The sequence below is a fragment of the Pongo abelii genome, chromosome 3 (assembly GCF_028885655.2).
Source record: "Pongo abelii isolate AG06213 chromosome 3, NHGRI_mPonAbe1-v2.0_pri, whole genome shotgun sequence".
Lineage (NCBI taxonomy): Eukaryota > Metazoa > Chordata > Mammalia > Primates > Hominidae > Pongo > Pongo abelii.
The window spans coordinates 197,555,262-197,573,263 of NC_071988.2; the positions used below are offsets into that span (position 1 = coordinate 197,555,262).

The 18,002-nt window shown below is 37.1% G+C and overlaps 1 long non-coding RNA gene across 3 annotated transcripts in view; it reads right to left on the reverse strand.

The window, feature by feature from the left end:
- LOC129059148 (uncharacterized) overlaps positions 1-18,002 on the reverse strand; it is a 370,307-nt gene that overhangs the window by 230,577 nt on the left and 121,728 nt on the right. The gene's annotated exons all lie outside the window — the stretch shown is intronic.

The following is an 18,002-nucleotide window of genomic DNA, read 5'->3' on the forward strand; positions in this document are numbered from 1 at the left end:
GGATGGCAAAGGGACAATTTTCTTTCAAATTAGAAGCAGTGTTTTCACAATTATTCCTTTCTGATTTCTCTTTTTTTTAACGCTGACAAAAAAAACACAGTAGGTGCGGAAGGGGTGTGAGAGTTTTTGGTACTTATACTTATTTAGGGACAGCTGCACTATAGTACATTACAATTATCTGCTGCCATTGCCCAAGCCGGAAACCTGAGAGTGAGCCTCTTCCTTCTCCCGCAAACCTCACATTTACTCAATCAACAGCTCCTATGTATTGTGCGTCCTCATTTTCTCCACCCTCACCTGTACAGTCTGAGTAATGGCTTTAGTCAACTCTCTTCCAGACTATGCACAGCCTCCTAATTATTCTCTCAGCCTCTCTTGCCCAGTCCGCACATTTTTCATACCTACTCTGACTTTTTGAAAATATAAATATTATTGTATTACTACCCTGCTTAAAGTTCTTCAGGAAGATTCTGGAAAGATAGTGGGGTATCACCAGGAATCAGTTTTCCTTCTGGATAGCAATTGCACTGACTGAATCTGTCTAACATAGCTATGGAGTATATTGAAGGATTGCATCTCCAAGGGAAGGCTTGCACAGTAAATTATGCTTGATGTTGGTCAATTTCAGTGCTTAGCTCTGGATCAGCTGCCCGTCTCTCCCTGTAAGTGCATGGCAGAGAGTACACAAGCTGCAAGATCAGCTTGCATGCAGCTTGTGTGAGCCAGTCTTCAACCAATGGTGAGCAAGCCAAAAGGGGAGAGAGGAAGAAGAGTAAAATAAAGTTTTTATTCCACCCTCTGCTCCCTGTGTGGTAACCAACTACAGGAAGATCTCTCCATATAGTTCTGTCTCCACAGTAACTGTTCCCAGCTGTTGCTCCTTCAGGACTAACAGCCTCAGGGTGGCACACCAATCCTTGTAGTTTCCTACACCTTTGTGAATAATTCCTCCACCAGTGCAAATGACCCACCTGGAGTATGCCAGCTATTTCACCCCAGGACACTAATTGATAAACTCATTTTTCTAATTATACAGAAGCTATATACATGCTATTAAAATTTATTCATATATAATTTAATTGGCAGTACAATATTTCTTGGGATTTATATCTATTCTCCTACATTCCTCCTTTGGGACATTTAAGTCATTTGCAGTTTTTCAAGTCATAAATAATTCAATTATTAACATATTTGTGCCTACAGCTTGTACTCAGACTAGTTTCCTTGGATATAATTCTAACATTAAAATTATCAGGTAGTGTATGAATAATTTAAGGACATTTAACTCATAATGCCAAATTGCTTTTCCAACGTGTTGGGCTAACTTATACTTCCAACAAGCAGTATTAGAACATTGCTTTTCCAATAGTATTGACAGTTTAGAGCATTATTTTTAATAGTGACTAATTTCATAAAACTCTCATTCCTTGTATCTACTGTGTAATAAAAATACGGCACTCATGTGTCACCCATATATATGCCTCATTTATAAACCACTCAATTTGTCTCCCCATGTAGATGAATAAATAAGCTTCTCGAAAACACCTATAAGCAAATACCTTCCTAATAGAGGGGGCACAAACAGACTGAGCACTCAACTTGTTTAAATCATGTAAGGGTAAAAAGTGTCTTACCTGTGTGATGTCATCAAACTATCAAGAAATGAGACCATGCTTTGAGAAGTTCCAGGTTCAAATCAGGTAGACAGTTCCAACACTGATTTAGCATGCATATGAGCGATTAGACAAGAAGGCCAAGAACAGGCTGAGTAAGTAGTAGAGATGTCAAGTCCGTACAACCAAAACGTTAGGAATCAAACAGTCCATATAAAACCAAACAGGTAAAAAGATTATGGGGAGAGAGAAACATCAACTAATGAATGAATGAATGAGGCATAAGATTAAGTGATAGGAGGGGCAAAGCTTAAGTAGTTCCTGACCGTGGCACAGATTCCTGGGGCAATGTGCTAGTTACTGAGAGTTAATATTTGTATAAAATGCTTAGAACAGTGGCTGGTACATGTTAAGTACTACATAAGAGTTTGTTAAATTTCTTCATTCCTACCACCAGCATATACAGATATCAAAGCAATACAAATAGCAAAGTTAGTATAATATACTAGTTTTGAAATGATTAATATGCAATATGTTTTTGGAAATTATTAGTTGATGTATTCCTTTACTAACCAATATTTATTCAGTGTTTTATATGTGTCAAGCTCCTTCTAGTTGACAGAAATATAGCAGTCAATAAAACAGATAAAACCCCTACTTAGAGAGAGGCATTAAATGCACTAAGAATATAATACACTACCAGGTTGCAAAAATTTCAAAATAAAATAAGGCATTAGATATAGTATGACTGAGGATGATATTTGAGACAGAATAATCCAAGCAATCCTCTATCATGTGATGCTACTTCATAAGAGACCTGATGGAAGTGAATAAATAAACCATACAAACCTCATACACTTGTGTTCTGGGAAGACAGCCCAGTAAATACAAAGACTCTGAGGCATGCCACGTGTATTCAAGGAGCATTAAGAGGCCTGGATAACTGGAGTTCGGTGTTTGAAAAATAAAGAAATTGGATGTGAATTAAGAGTGGTAGCTAGAGTTGGCTGGGCGTGGTGGCTCACGCCTGTAATCCCATCACTTTGGGAGGCCGAGGCGGGTGGACCACGAGGTCAGGAGATCGAGACCATCCTGGCTAACACAGTGAAACCCCGTCTCTACTAAAAATACAAAAAATTAGCTGGGCGTGGTGGTGGGCACCTGTGGTCCCAGCTACTTGGGAGGCTGAGGCAGGAGAATGGCGTGAACCTAGGAGGCAGAGCTTGCAGTAAGAAAAAAAAAAAAGAGTGGTAGCTAGAGTCTGGACTCTGCAGGGTCTTACACTCCTAAAAAAGTTTACATGTTATTTTAGGTATGTAGGGAAGTCACTGTAGAATTTTGAGCAGAAAAAATCAGAGATACATTTTTAAAGGTCCATTTTGCAACGATGGGTATGCCATCGCAAGTAAGGGTGGTAAACAATAAGTTAAAAGAGGTTGCAATGGAAATTTGGACTAATGTTATGGTAGAAACGATTTTTAGAAAACAGTAAGTCAGGATGTAACTGACGCACAGCAAATGTGATTTGCTCATGAATTTAATAGAAGCGAGAGAAAGGGTGAAGTTAAGGGTACATTTGATTTTTGAAATGTGCAGCTTAGTGAATGATGATGTATTTACCTAGGAAAAGTAGTGAGATATATCATTCAAGAGTTCAGCTGGATTTAAAGACATAATTGTGGAACTGAGATGCACATTAAGTATATTTAAATGCAATGGTTTAGATGAGATTGCTTATAGAGTAAGCATAAATAGAAAAGAGTTAAGGACTGTGCCCTGGTGTACTCTAACATTTAGAGCTAAGAAAATTAAAAAGAATCGGATGAAGTTTAGCGAAATGGCTGGGGGAGGAATCAGAAGAGAGTGATATCCAGCAGCTAAAAGATTCTGATGATTCAAGGAGAGTACAATGGAATACTATTCATCTATAGAAAAGAATGAAATATTGCCATTCATGGCCACATGGATGGAACTGGACGATATTATGCTAAGTAAAATAAGCCAGGAACAGAGTTAAACGCTGCATGTTTTCACTCATATATGAAAGCTAAACAAAATTGATTTCATAGAAGTAAAAAGTAAAATGGAAGCTGGAAAGATTAGGGGGGATAGGGAGATGGGGAGAGATTTGCTAAAGGATACTAAATTACAGCCAGATAGAAGGAACAAGTTCTAGGATTTTATAGTCCTACAGGATGACTATAGTTAATAATAATATACAGGTTCAGATAGCTAGAAGGAGAATAATGTCCCCCAACACAAGGAAATGATGTTTGAGGTGACAGATATGTTAATTTCCCTGATCTGATAACTATAGATTAGATGTATTGAAACATCACTAGGTACTCCATGAATATGTGCAATTATTATTTGTCAATTAAAAAATAAAATATTTTTAAAAAGAAGGAGCACACAATTAACTATGTCAAATGCTGCTGATAATTAAGATGAGAACCAAGAAATTACTGCTGGGCCCAGTGATGTGGAGGTATTTTATTTTAAAATAAACAAATAATAATTATATATATTTATGGGGTACAATGTAATATTTTGAGGCAGGTCTACATTTTGAAATGATTAAATCAAGCTAATTAACATATCCATCCCCTCACATCATTTTTTTGTGGTGAGATTAAAATCTATTCTTTTAGCAATTTGAAAATATACAACACATTATTATTAACTATGGTCATTAAGCTATCAATAGAGTACTAAAGTTTATTGCTCTTCTCTACTAAGACTTTGTAACCTTTTGACCAACTTTTCCCTTTTCCCCATGCCAACCCCTAGGCTTCCAGCCTCTGGTAATCACCACTCTACTCTCTACTTCTGTGAGTTCAACTTTTTAGATTCCACATATAAGTGAGATTATGCAATATTTATCTTTCTGTGCCTGACTTATTTCACTTAGCATAATTACCTCCAGGTGCATCTATAATGTTACAAATGACAGAATTTCCTTCTTTTTAAGTCCCTATAGCATTCCACTGTATGTACATACATTTTCTTTTCTTTTTCCGTTTCTTTTCTTCCTTTTTCTGTGAGACAGAGTCTGGCTCTGTCACCCAGGCTGGAGGGCAGTGGCACAATCTCAGCTCAGTGCAATCTCCACCTCCCAGGTTTAAATGATTCTCATACCTGAGCCAACCGAGTGGTAGCTGGGATTACAAGTGTGTGCCACTATGCCCAGCTAATTTTTGATGGGGTCTTGCTATGTTGGCCAGGCTGGTCTTGAACTTCTAGCCTCATGTGACCTGCCTACATCCATATTTTCTTTATCCATCCATCTGTTGATGAGCACTTGGATTGATCCATGTCTTGCCCATTGTGAATAATGCCTTAGTGAACACGGGAGCAACTTTTTCTTTGGCATAGTAATTTTAATTACTATGGATATACATCCACAAGTGGGATTATTAGATCATATGGTAGTTCTATGTTTAGTTTTTACATGAATCTCCATACCGTTTTCCATAATGACTGCATTAATTTACATTCTCACCATGAATGTACCAGGGTTCCCTTTTCTTCACATCCTCAACAATGTTTGTTCTCTTTCTCCAAAGAAGACATAGAAATGTCTAGATATATGAAAAACACTCAATATCACTACTCATCAGGGAAATTCAAATTAAAAGCACAATAAGATATCCCCTCACACCTGTTAAAGTGAACTATCAAAAAGTGGAGGTCTTTTATGACCTACACTTGAACGATATCAGATGAATGGTGTGTAAAATGAACTGACTGAGATTCAAAGAATTTGTGAAAATGGAAATTTAGAGGAACATACATAACTCAACTTATTTGTGAAGTGAACTTATATCAAAGGAAATTCAGGGGTCAAGAAAAAATGGTTTTAAGATGAGAAATATGGCTTATCTAAATGCTGCTGTCAATGTTCTAGTAAGAAGGGGGAAATTGATCATGCAAGAGAGAAGGAGACAATTGCAAGAGTGAAGTCTTGGAGAAAATACATGTGATGGAACCAAGTGGCCTCTGCAGCATAGGTAGTTTATCTAAGGTGACAGAAGAGCCGGCAGCAAAGAGCTATGGATTAAAGTAAGTGGTAGGCATATTGGTAAAAGAATGGAAATTATTTTCCCATTCACTTGTATTTTCACAGCGATTGAAAAACAGTATCATTCGCTGAGGATGTGAAAAGCAGAGGTAGGATTACCCAGTGAAGTGGGAGAGAAATGAAAGAGAATTGCATGGTAACACTAAGGACACATTTGAGGCTTTTTGTCTTGAATTTTGTATGACAACAGTAAAGATGGTTCTGTGTTTTTCTCATTTAGAGTCTAGAATGCAGTCATATGTAAGTGAAGAACTAAGTGAGTTCAATGAATGAAAAGAGGAAGAAGGGAGTTAAGGATGGATGAAAGAAACCTAAGCTAGGTAAGGAAGACCACAAGGAATGACAATCCAAAGGTGGTAAACTCCATTGTAGGACAAAGTCCAAATAATTATTACAGCTGGGTAACTAGGACAACCAGAGATAGGAAATTAAGAGCTTATAATCAGGGAATGGGATGCTTGAAATTGAAATTTTGGAAATGATACAATTATTGGTACTGATAAAGTCTAGGTTATGATCTTGAAGTGGGTGGCTGAGGTGGAAAAAGAGGGACTTTTCAGCAGTTTGGAAATTTGGGAGCTGGCATATTATTGGATGCACCATCTACAAATACAGTGAAATCATAAGAATGATGACAAGGATGTCAGCAACTTAACATAGAAATTATCATCCTCCCCTTCCTTAGGCCTAGGCTCACAGACTGGCTTGCTGTTTCTCTTCACACCTGACCACTGCACCCAATCCTCTCTACATCCACACCTCCACAGCTTCTTCCTGGAGCTGGACACCTGTTGCTGGAATATGCCTCACACTTTCAAAACTGGAGACTTAATATTCACCAAGAAGCAAGTTGTCATCAAGGGTCAACTTCAGATGAAGTTCCTGATGGAGCTGCAAGGCCATGCACAAATAAGTTACCCATTTTCTTTTTTGCAACTCATGAGACTGTTCTTTTAGAAACAAGGAATTTATTTCCTTACTCAGAAAAGGAAAACTATAGCAAACCAATTAAATGGACAGGTTTTAATGAAGGCTTCAGGCAGAAAGATAACAATCCAAAGTTAAAAATTTCAAATCCACAGACATCAACTAAACAATCAAGTACATCATCTGACATTGGAGTTGAAGTGAAGGGAACTAATGATTAAAAGGAAGATATTGACCATGAAGAAAAAGGCAGCAAAAAGGATATGACTAAAGTAATTGACAGAACCACTCTGAGAGCTTCCAGAAGAGAAAGACAGAAAAGCAAGTAGAAAATGAGGATGCAGGAGTTGTGAAAACAGAAATCACATCTCTTAATCTAAAAGTGAATCCAAAACAGGCAAAACTGCAACTACATAAGTCAAGGCTCCAAAATCAAAGGCAAACCCCAAATAGTGAATGGTCTGTCCTTCAGAGAGCGGCATGGCAAATGAGGAAGATAAAAATAAGAAAAAAAGGTCAAGAGAAAAGCAGCTTAAAAAGCTGTTTTAAAGGGACAAAGAGGAGCAGAAGGAAGAAGAAAAGCCAACAAAAAGCTCAAAAAAAGGAAGAAGTTGAATCATAAGTGACAAAATTACCTCAGCAAGAATTATCTCAACATCTGATTCTGAAGGAGAAAGAGAAGATCAAGAAGGTGAAAAAATTAGAAAAAGAGAAAAGATGAAAAAACATTCGGGCTATTCACAGAAGTAATATTCTGATAGGCCAACATAAGAAAGAGGCAGCATCTATAAAACATATGCAATAGGAACAAATGGAAACTGCAGCAAAATAAAGACAAAGGAAGAAGCCAGAAGAAGAACAAGAAGTATCAATGGATCCTCAACTTCAAAGGATACATGCCTACATGAAAAACTCACTCAGGATTGGCAGTCCTGATGGGAACAGATATATCGAAGCAACAATACAGGCAACAAGTTCAAAATCACAGACAGATTATGAGAACACAAAAGAAATACAAGTCAAAGTTAGTCAGGTACTCATGAAAGTCTACAATATTTGAGACAGGCATACCTGGGAGATATTAACAGTTCCAGTACCTGGGAGGTATTAATAGTTCCAGGGCCAGGCACAGTGGCTCATGCCTGTAATCCCAGCACTTTGTGAGACCGAGGCAGGTGGATCACCTGAGGCCAGGAGTTTGAGGCCAGCATGGCCAACATGGTGAAACCCTGTCTCTACTAAAAATACAAAAATTAGCCGGGTGTGGTGGCACACGTGTGTAGTCCCAGCTGCTCAGAAGGCTGAGTCAGGAGAATCACTCGAACCCAGGAAGCGGAGGTTGCAGTGAGCCAAGATTGTGCCACTGCACTTCAGCCTGAGTGACAGAGCAAGACTCCATCTCAAAAAAAAAAGTTCCAGTTCCAGACCACTGCAATAAATCCAATATTGAAATAAGCGAATCTCATGAATGTTTTGCTTCACCAGTGCATGTAAAAGTTATGTCTAAAATATGTATACACTTTTATGAAAAAAATACCTTCTTACTAAAAAATGCTAACAATTATCTGAGCCTTCGAGTCATAATCCTTTGGTTGGTGGAGTGTCATGCCTCCATGTTGATGGCCGCTGAGTAATCACAGTGGTGGTTCTGAAAGTTGGGGTGGCTGTGGCAATTTCTTAAAAAAAGACAGTGAAGCTTACACATTGATTCTTCCTTTAATGAAATAATTCTTTGTAGCATAGCATGCTGTTTGACAGCATTTTACCCAAAGTAGAACTTCTTTCAAAAATGGAGTTAATTTTCTCACATCCTGCCACTGCTTTATTAACTAAGTCTATGTAATATTCTAAATCCTTTGTTATCATTTTAGCAATGTTCACAGTATCTTCACTAGGGGTAGATTCTGTCTTAAGAAATTATATTATTTGCTTATCTGTAATAAATGACTCTTTATCCATTCAAGTTTTATCATGAGATTGTGGCAATTCAGTCACACGTTCGGGCTCCATTTCTAATTCTTGTGCTGTTTCTATTTCCATCACATCCGCAGTTACTTCCTCCACTGAAGTCTTTAACTCCTCACAGTCATCTATGAGGGACGGAATAAACTTCTTTCAAATTCCTGCTAATGTTGATATTTTGACCTGCTTCTATGAATCACAGATGTTCTTAATGGCATCTAGAATGGTGAATACTTTCCAGAAGGTTTTCAATTGACTTCACCCAGGTCCATCAGAGGAATCACATTCTATAGCCACTATAGGCTTACAAAACATATTTCTTACATAACAAGACTTGAACAAAGTCAAAATTGTTCCTTGATCCATGGGCTGAAGATGGATGTTATCAGGCATGAAAACAGTATTAAGCTCCTTGTGCACCTCCCTCAGAGCTCTCGGGTAACCAGGTGCATTGTCAATGAGCAGTAACATTTTGAAAGAAATGTTTTTGTCTGGGTAATGTCTCAATAGTGGGCTTAAAGTATTTAGGAAATCATGCTGTAAACAGATGTGCTGTCACCTAGGCTTTGTTGTTCCATTTACAGAGCACAGGCAGAGTAGATTTTACTTAATTCTTAAAAGCCCTAGGATTTTCAGAACGGTCAATGAGCATCAGCTTCAACTTAAAGTCACCAGTTCCATTAGCCCCTAACAAAAGAGTCAGCTTGTCTTTTGAAGCTTTGAAGCCAGGCATTGACTTTTCCTCTCTGGCTATGAAAGTCCTTGATGGCATTTTCTTCTAATATAAGGCTGTTTTGTCTACATTGAAAATCTGTTTGGTGCAGCCGCCATCAATGATGTTAGGTAGATCTTCTGGATAATTTGCTGCAGCTTCTACATCAGCACTTGCTGCTTCTCCTTGTATTTTATGTTCTGGAGATGGCTTCTTTTCCTAAACCTCATGACTCAACCTTTGTTAGCTTCGAACTTTTTTTCTACAGCTTCATCTCTCTCACAGAATTGAAGAGAGTTTTAGGGCCTTGCTCTGGATTAGACTTTGGGAATCTTGCTCTGGATTAGACCAGGGAATGTTTGACTGGTTTGATCTTCTATCCAGATCACTAAAACTCTCTCCCTATCAGCAATAAGGCTGTTTCACTTTCTTTTCATTTGTGTCTTCCCTGGAGTAGCACTTTTAGTTTCCTTCAAGAACTTTTCCTTTAAATTCATAACTTAGCTGTTTGGCACAAGAAGCCTAGCTTTCAGCCAATCTCAGCTTTTGACATTCTTTCCTCACTAAGCTTAATCATTTCTAGCTTTTGAATTAAAGTGAGAAATATGCCACTCTTCCTTTCTCTTGAACACTGAGAGGTCATTGTCGGGTTATTAATTGGTCTAATTTCTATACCATTGTGTCTGAGGGAATACAGAGGCCAGAGAAGAAGAGGAGAGATGAGGAAATGGCTGGTCAGTGGGACTGTCAGAACACACACATTTTTCAGTTAAGTTTGCTGTCTCATATGGGTGCAGTTCACCATGCCCCAAAGCAATTATAATAGTAGCTTCAAACAATCACTGAAAACAGATCATCATAACAAATACAATAATAGTGAAAAAGTTTGAAATACTTCAGAAATTACCAAAATGTGACACAGAGACATGAAGTGAGTGCAAGTTGTTGGAGAAATGTAGCAGGTTGACTTGCTCCATGCAGAGTTGTCACAAACCTTATATTAGTTAAAAAAAAAATGTGATATCTGTGAAGTGCAATAAAGTGAAGCAGAAGAAAACAAGTTATGCCTGTAGCAATTTTAAGAATGTATTGGTTGGTGAAGGATTTCCTGCAATTACACAAGTGCTGAATAAATCCTTCACTAAACATAGTCAGCATGAGGAAGCCAATAAAAACAAAGATTGGGGTGAGAAAAGTACAAACAAAAAGGAAGAGGAAGGAATAGGTTGAAGGGCTTTAAACAGAGGATCTGATGCCAACATAACAGTCAGCCACAGCATAGTATAATGGAGACAGCAATGAAACAAGCAAAGACAAGCATGAGGCCAGCACCACAGAAAGGCTCACTGGTGAGAGAGACTGGAAAATCTTGGAAGGAGTTTGCACTGGATAATGAAGAAAATGGACTTGGAATATAAAGAATATCTGGGAAGTTTTCGATGGTTTCATTGGAAATATTTAAACTGTCAGAAGTTTTAAATGTTTATAAGCGTAGGTTTTGATATCTAAAATTTACTTTGAGGAAAAAAACCTCTTCATCTTTGTTTAAAGTCAATCAAATGTTATTGTTAACTGCACTTGTTGAGTATTAGCAGTTATGTTAAACACTAAATGTGGAAAAATCCATCTAGAAAATGCTTTTCTAGACAGTATGGTTGTAGCTTATTTTCAGTGGATGTGTGTATGTTAATGTGTAATGGATAATAGAAAAAAAGTTAATTTTTAAAACACTGCTACTTATATAAACTCTTCCTCTTTTCCAAAAACAATACATATTGTGCATAGTTTGTACAAGTCTTGGAATTACCAGAATGCCTCTTCACTGTAAGTTTTGTGGAAGTTGAGCATTTTTATGATAAATAAATATTACTTTAATAAAAATATTTAAAATAATGTATAAGACAAAACTAAGAGATTTAGTTATCTTAGGTGATTTCTTTTCCCATGTACCATAAAAATGTATTTATTACTTGTCATTACGCAAGTCAATACACGCAAGACACTATCAAAATGTTCAAATATTCTGATAACAGTTCACGAAAATGTCCATGAAGTGTAGGATGACTCACTCACTAATTTAAGGCTACGAAATAAGTCACAGTTAAATAAAACAACGAAATATTTTAAATTTCTTCAATATAGCAATATATGACAAAATAACCTGAATATGTTATCCTTTTACATTTTTTCCTTGGGTTTGACAAAGAACCCAATTCTTTAATTTTAAAAACCTTGAATGATTAGTATTCTGGTCATTTGTTTTTGAAAAGCCTCATTAGCTGAGTGTATCCACTTAATTTTCTGTGTCAGACCAAATAATTGCTTTTTTGTTTCCTATTTTCTTTCCTATATAAAAAGAATAAAGGCCTGACTGCTTACAACACAATACATGTAGGTAGTTATAATGATTAATTATAAAATGAAATGCTCAAGATAGGTAGTTGGTGCTGTGCACACCAGGGGTATAATAGATATTCCCCAGCCCCTGTGTAACAGGGCTGTGGCCAGGGAAAGTGATGTTGTTACCAGTGGCCAATTCATACATGTCTGGGTTTGTGGCAACCTCAATTCTCACCTTCTCAGAAGAAAGAAATTGACTGAGGGGCATAAGGCAGAAGGAGAGACTGAGGCAAATTTTAGAGCAGGTGTGAACATTTATTAAAAAGCTTTAGGAATGAAAGGAAGTCAAGTACACTTGGAAGAAGGTCAGGTGGGAGACTTGAGAGATCAAGAGCACTGTTTGACCTTTAATTTGGGGTTTTATATGTAGGCATGCTTCTGGGGTCTTCTGTCCCTTCTGATTCTTCCCTTGGGCTGCGCTGTCCTGTCCGTGTGCGCAGTGGCCTGCTAACACTTGGGAGGGGCCACAAGCGCAGTGTGTTTACTGGAGTTGTACACACGATCACTTGACGCGTTCTTCCCTTACCAGTCAAATGCTCCATTTTGCCTCTAGTGCGAGTGCTTGAGCCACTCACCCAACTCCTGAGATCTTATCAAGAAACTGCTGATCACCAGTTTCAGGGTTTTTCTATCTGTTGGGAGACTGCCTTTCCCTGGTGCCGGCTGTGACTAATTACTGTTTTAGAGAGATAGTTAACAACTGCCTGACTGTCACCTGAGGGTCACCTGACATTGCTGGTGTGTGTGTGTGTCAGGCTGGGGGGAGCCTTTTTCTGCCCTGTTCATGTCTAACTACCTACCGTAACAATGTATGCTATATCTAGGTTGACTCCCAAACTAGCAAGTCCTCCAGATTCTCAGTCTTCCTTTGCTGATTAACTAAATGCAGAAAATCTCACTGTGACACATTGAACTGCGAAATGAGGGAGAAATGATACTGTCATTTTAATCCACTTATATTTTTGGGTCATTGGTTACAGTAGCCAGCATTACTCATCTTGACCCAGCTACATCTGAATCTAAATCCTGGTTACACCTTTCTGTCATTAGTCAAGAAATTTAACTTTTTGAGACTTAGATTTCTCATCTATAATACTTGGATAATAATACTTGTTTGAGATTATGATGAATAAATGAGATGTTTTCTACAATGCCTGTCAAAGAATAGAATTGTCATTTGGCACTTATTATTTCTAAATCTGGTTTCTAATTTAATCCTCTAAGCATTACCATTTTTCTTAAAACCATGAGTAATACATTTATAAAATTAATTATTTACTTATTTGCCATAATAAGCCAAAGGTACTACTAAAACATTTAAAGCTTTTCAGGGAAAGTGGTTTTTCACACTCAACATCAATTCGTGATATTGACTGCAGGGCTTCTCTAGAACTTATATTCTTGTGTGATGTCCATTCTGTAACTATTTCTTTCTTTTTTTTTTTTTTAATGAGACAGAGTCTCGCTCTGTCGCCCAGGCTAGAGTGCAGTGGCATGATCTCATCTCACTGCAACCTTCGCCTCCCGGGTTCAAGCAATTCTCCTGCCTCAGCCTCCCAAGTAACTGGGACTACAGGTGCCTGCCACCACGCTGGGCTAATTTTTTTTGTATTTTTAGTAAAGACGGGGTTTCACCATATTGGCCAGGCCTGGTCTTGAGCTCCTGACCTTGTGAACCGCCTGCCTCGGCGTCCCAAAATGCTGGGATTACGGACGTGAGCCATGGCACCCAGCCAACTATTTCTTTCCAATCTTTAGTCTCCAATTCATTGATGTGAAGTTGCATGACCTTCAAGGCAATGTGATGTTGCAAAATTATTTATCAAATGTATTACTAGAATTACCTTCTCAAAAATTTTGCCCTCTTGAAAATATTTTACAGTGGCATTATCTATGCCACCTGACTCATCAGCAACATTAAAAACTTTACGTGCTAATACATTGTTAACCCACAGGACTATGACAAAAGTCTCATCAGATACATTGTTTTTCCCGTTCTTCAACTTTAGTTGTTGGAAGAGGGATTTCAGGTACCCAGCCCATCCTCTCACTTAACAAAGCAGTCTTCTGGATGTCTCTGTCAATAGGTCACATAGCCTCTTGTTAAGTCCTGCTGGTGAGGGTAAGGCTCACAAGATCACCTATTCTGCTTTTTAAAAGTTTTATCTGCCTAGGGAAAAAAAATCTAAATATTTCAACATCTGCCTTCCTGAAAAATCCATCATTGGCCTTTGTTGTGATCTCTGGAGCAAATAAAGCAGGTCTATTCTCTATTACTGTCATGAATTTTTAAAGTGCTGCTGAAGGTGGAATTTGTTATTGGAATTCATATGCATTTAATATAACCTGAGGCAGGAACCTAGCAGGAAGTAGCTAGAGCTAGTAATTGAAAAGTTGCAAGGACACCAGACAGCTTCCTTCTGTACACGATCTTCATTCTTTTCTATTTTCTGAATAGAATTCTCTCCTCAGGCTACTTAGCAGCAAAGAAAGGCTTCCATGTTCTGAGACAGAATATGATTGTCGCCTCTTAGGTGTCCATCTCTTGTCTAGTTAGCTGTGCTCAATTGGACTATAAGGTGGTGGAGTTATACTTTCATAGGTGGGAAAGTATTAAAGCAGGACTCTTTTCGATCTTTGCAAATACCCATGAAAGAGAAGTACAGTGCTTTAATGATATTAAGTCATTAAATTCAGCCCTCCCACTTTCCTAACATTCTCAGCCTTATCTTCTCTAGGTATTTCACATAATCTTGAAAACGCACAGGTTCAAAACATGTCAGCAATTGAGTACCTACTTCTAGAAACTCAACAGTTGGTCAATTTTTCTGAAATGATGTTCTCTCATGACAAGGAAGGAAATGCCTCCCATCTCAATTTAATACCAATACTAATAGATGTAAATATAATTATAGATCTTATCTCAAATTTATTTTATCATAATATCCTATGTTGAAAGTACCATTTTAAGGGACAATCTATTACTACTCTACTCACTTGTAGTCATTATATATTGTTCTCATCAATCATTTATCTTTCTCTTAGTTTTGGACATTTAAGTTGTTTCTAGGTTTTTTACATTTAAATCTATGCCACAATGGATGTCTTTGCACATAAATGCCTCTTTGGGTGGTAGTTCTTTTGTTTGTTTGTTTGTTTTGTTTTGTTTCTGTTTTTGTTTTGTTTTGTTTGAGACAGAGTCTCACTCTGTCACCCAGGCGGGAGCGCAGTGGCACGACCTTGGCTTGCTACAACCTTCACCTCTCGGGTTCAAGCAATTCTCTTGCCTCAGCCTCCCAAGTAGCTAGAATTACAGGCACTTGCCACCATGCCCAGCTAATTTTTGTATTTTTAGTAGAGACAGTGTTTCACCATGTTGGCCAGGCTGGTCTCAGACTCCTGACCTCAGGTGATCCATCCACCTCGGCATCCCAAAGTGCTGGGATTACAGGCCTGAGCCACCGTGCTTTATTATATATATATAAAGGTAAGATTGTAATTGTTTCATAAATATTTACTGAGTTAGTTTTCTCTCATATCAAAGTTTGCTTGGATTATAAATTGAGTTTCTTGAGAACTTGCCTTGATTGTCTTTAAGGCCTTTAGAGGATATATTTTATGCTTATAAATATGCTTATGAACCAAGGCTTTTGAAGAGACCCCTATAGATTCCTTTCAATCCAACACTAACATAGCAATGGGGTTAGCTCATCTCTGTCCACACCACATACCACTCAAACATCAATCCATCCACCCAGTTCAAGAGATCTTGAGAGTGTCTGAGGCCACTGAAAGGGATTATCACCCTTATTCCCATGTTGGCAGTGAGGGTCTGAACACACCTGGAGTTACAGAGAGATACCCTTTCTGGTACTAAAGGATTGGATACTAGCTATTTTTATGAAGGTTCCTCATGAGATGCCCAGAAGAAAGACAACTAACATAGTTCTCTGGCATTGGCAATGTTAGACACAGTCTCAGGTACTGGGGCAGTCTGAACCCTGATATAGTTCCCATGCGCTGGGGCAGTTTGAACACTGATATAGTTCCTGTGAGATTGCCTTGTGCTGGTGGTGGGTGGTACTGCTCACATTGAATCTGGAATTTTCTCCATACTGATTCTGTTTATATTGACTTAGCTCTGGCTAGCACTGTGATTATTTATGAGTCTTAACATGAGCTCATCCTCCTCAAGTTCCCAGAGGCCGAAGAGGGTCAGAGGAAGGAGAACATGGGGAGAGATTGATCAACGGGTACTAAGTTATAGGTAGCTAGAAGGAATAAGTTCTGCTGTTCTGTTTCACAGTAGAGTCTACTGTATCACAGTAGAGTGATTGAGGTTAACTATATTCTATTGTGTATTTCAAAATAGCTAGAAGAGAGGGTTTTGAATGTTCTCACCACAGTGAAATGAGTCAATGGATATACTAACTACTCTGATTCAATCATTACATTATGTATACTTGTATCCAAAGTGTACCCCATTGATATGAAGTATCATATGTCAATTATAAACAAAATTTACAGAAAGACCATGAAACCATTAGGTAGCAATAGGTGGACTAGAACCATGAGCCTTTTGGAAGCATCTCCACCAACCACAAACTTGCTAAGTCAGAAGCCAATTGATGCTCCCAGAACCTTTCTCAGAATGAGAGATGTATATACACATATATGTGACTTTTAATACATATATATTTAAATACATTTATACAAATACATACGTGTGCATATATATATATACACACACAGATATTTCTATATAATTAAAAGTAATTATAAAACAAAATTGTCAACATCTTAAAAAAGTGCAAATACTTTATTAAAAGTCTATCTGCCAACTTTGTGTCATGTATTATTAATTAAAAAGCTTTTAATACTGACATATAATATTTCTTCTGTAGAAAAAAAAAGTGAAAATTGAAATTTTAAAAACCAGCATTCAATTCAATTAAGGGTTATTGGCATTTAGGCAAAGATAATCATTCTCCAAAAAAAAAGAGGAAAAAAAAAAGAAGAGGAAGAAGAAAAAAGAAACAGCATTTTAATAAGGAAAAACTATGACTCAGTGTCATTTTAATAATTGCATTTCCTCAATAAATCCAAGAAAGCTCAAAGAACAAATTCAAATGTAACTACTTTATTAAATCAAAATCCAGCTGTTAGGAAAAACACTGAATCAGTACAAAACTTGCAGCAAATCCATACATTTGGAAGTCCTATCTCAGTAAGCAATGAATCACTTATTGAAATTTTTAAAATGCCAGTGCATTTCACTTTTCTGGACTGTTTGCAGAGCATTTGAAACATAATTATCATAGACTTCTGGTTTAATCTTTTGACTTTCATTTCTTCTATGTCATTATTTAAACCCAAATATATTTTGTAAATGAAATTTTCGGTCTCAACGGGTCTGCTGTATGTTTGCTGCCATATAGTCTCTTAAACCATTTTGACCCTATTAGTTAAACAGTTGTTATAAATAATCAACAGTCTAGATTCAAAACACAATATGGTTGATGCTATTTTTCTGTAATAGAAATATTTTTATATTTCAGCTAGTTTTGAAATATGTATTTAGCCAAGGTAGGAAAGTACAATCAAATGAAATAAAAATTAAGCCATCAGAAAATATGCAAATTAATTTTGTTGAAAGTATATAAAGTGGAAGAAACAGGAAGGAGATTAGAAATTTTCTTATAGATGTATATAGTTAGATTTTAAGTGAACTTAGATTAATTTCAAGGACGTTGCTAATTAAATCACTTTCATACATGGTTTGAATGCTCAGATTATGTTATTTTGTCGCAATAAATTTCATGTCATAAATTCTAATTAACTATTTTTAAGTAATCATAATCAAATACAAATAAATCTATTTCTTTTTGTTGATTTACCAGTATTATTTTTTGAATTTAAAACTTGTTTCCAATATTTAAACTCTTCTGTTCATTATTAAAATATGCTTCTCCTTTTTCCTAAGACATAGACCCTCTTGCATTTCAAAAAGTTTCAGAGCTTTTCTAGCTGCAGATTCCTAGGAGGTTGGGACTACCCTTTTCTACCCTTTCCTTGTACCCCTCTCCTCAGCATCCTGGCTTCATGGAAATTTTTTGCTTTTGATTTATTTATTTGTAAACTATCGGTAAAAAGGTGCTGACTGTCCTGCCTTTCTGAGGCACACAGTCTTAGTTTATATGTAGTGTAAATATATGTAAATAAGTAACTAGAACAATGTTCATGAAAACAATTTAGTCAGAGAAAGAAGACAGAAGAGGAAGCAGAAGGCAGCCCTGAGTGAGTGGTT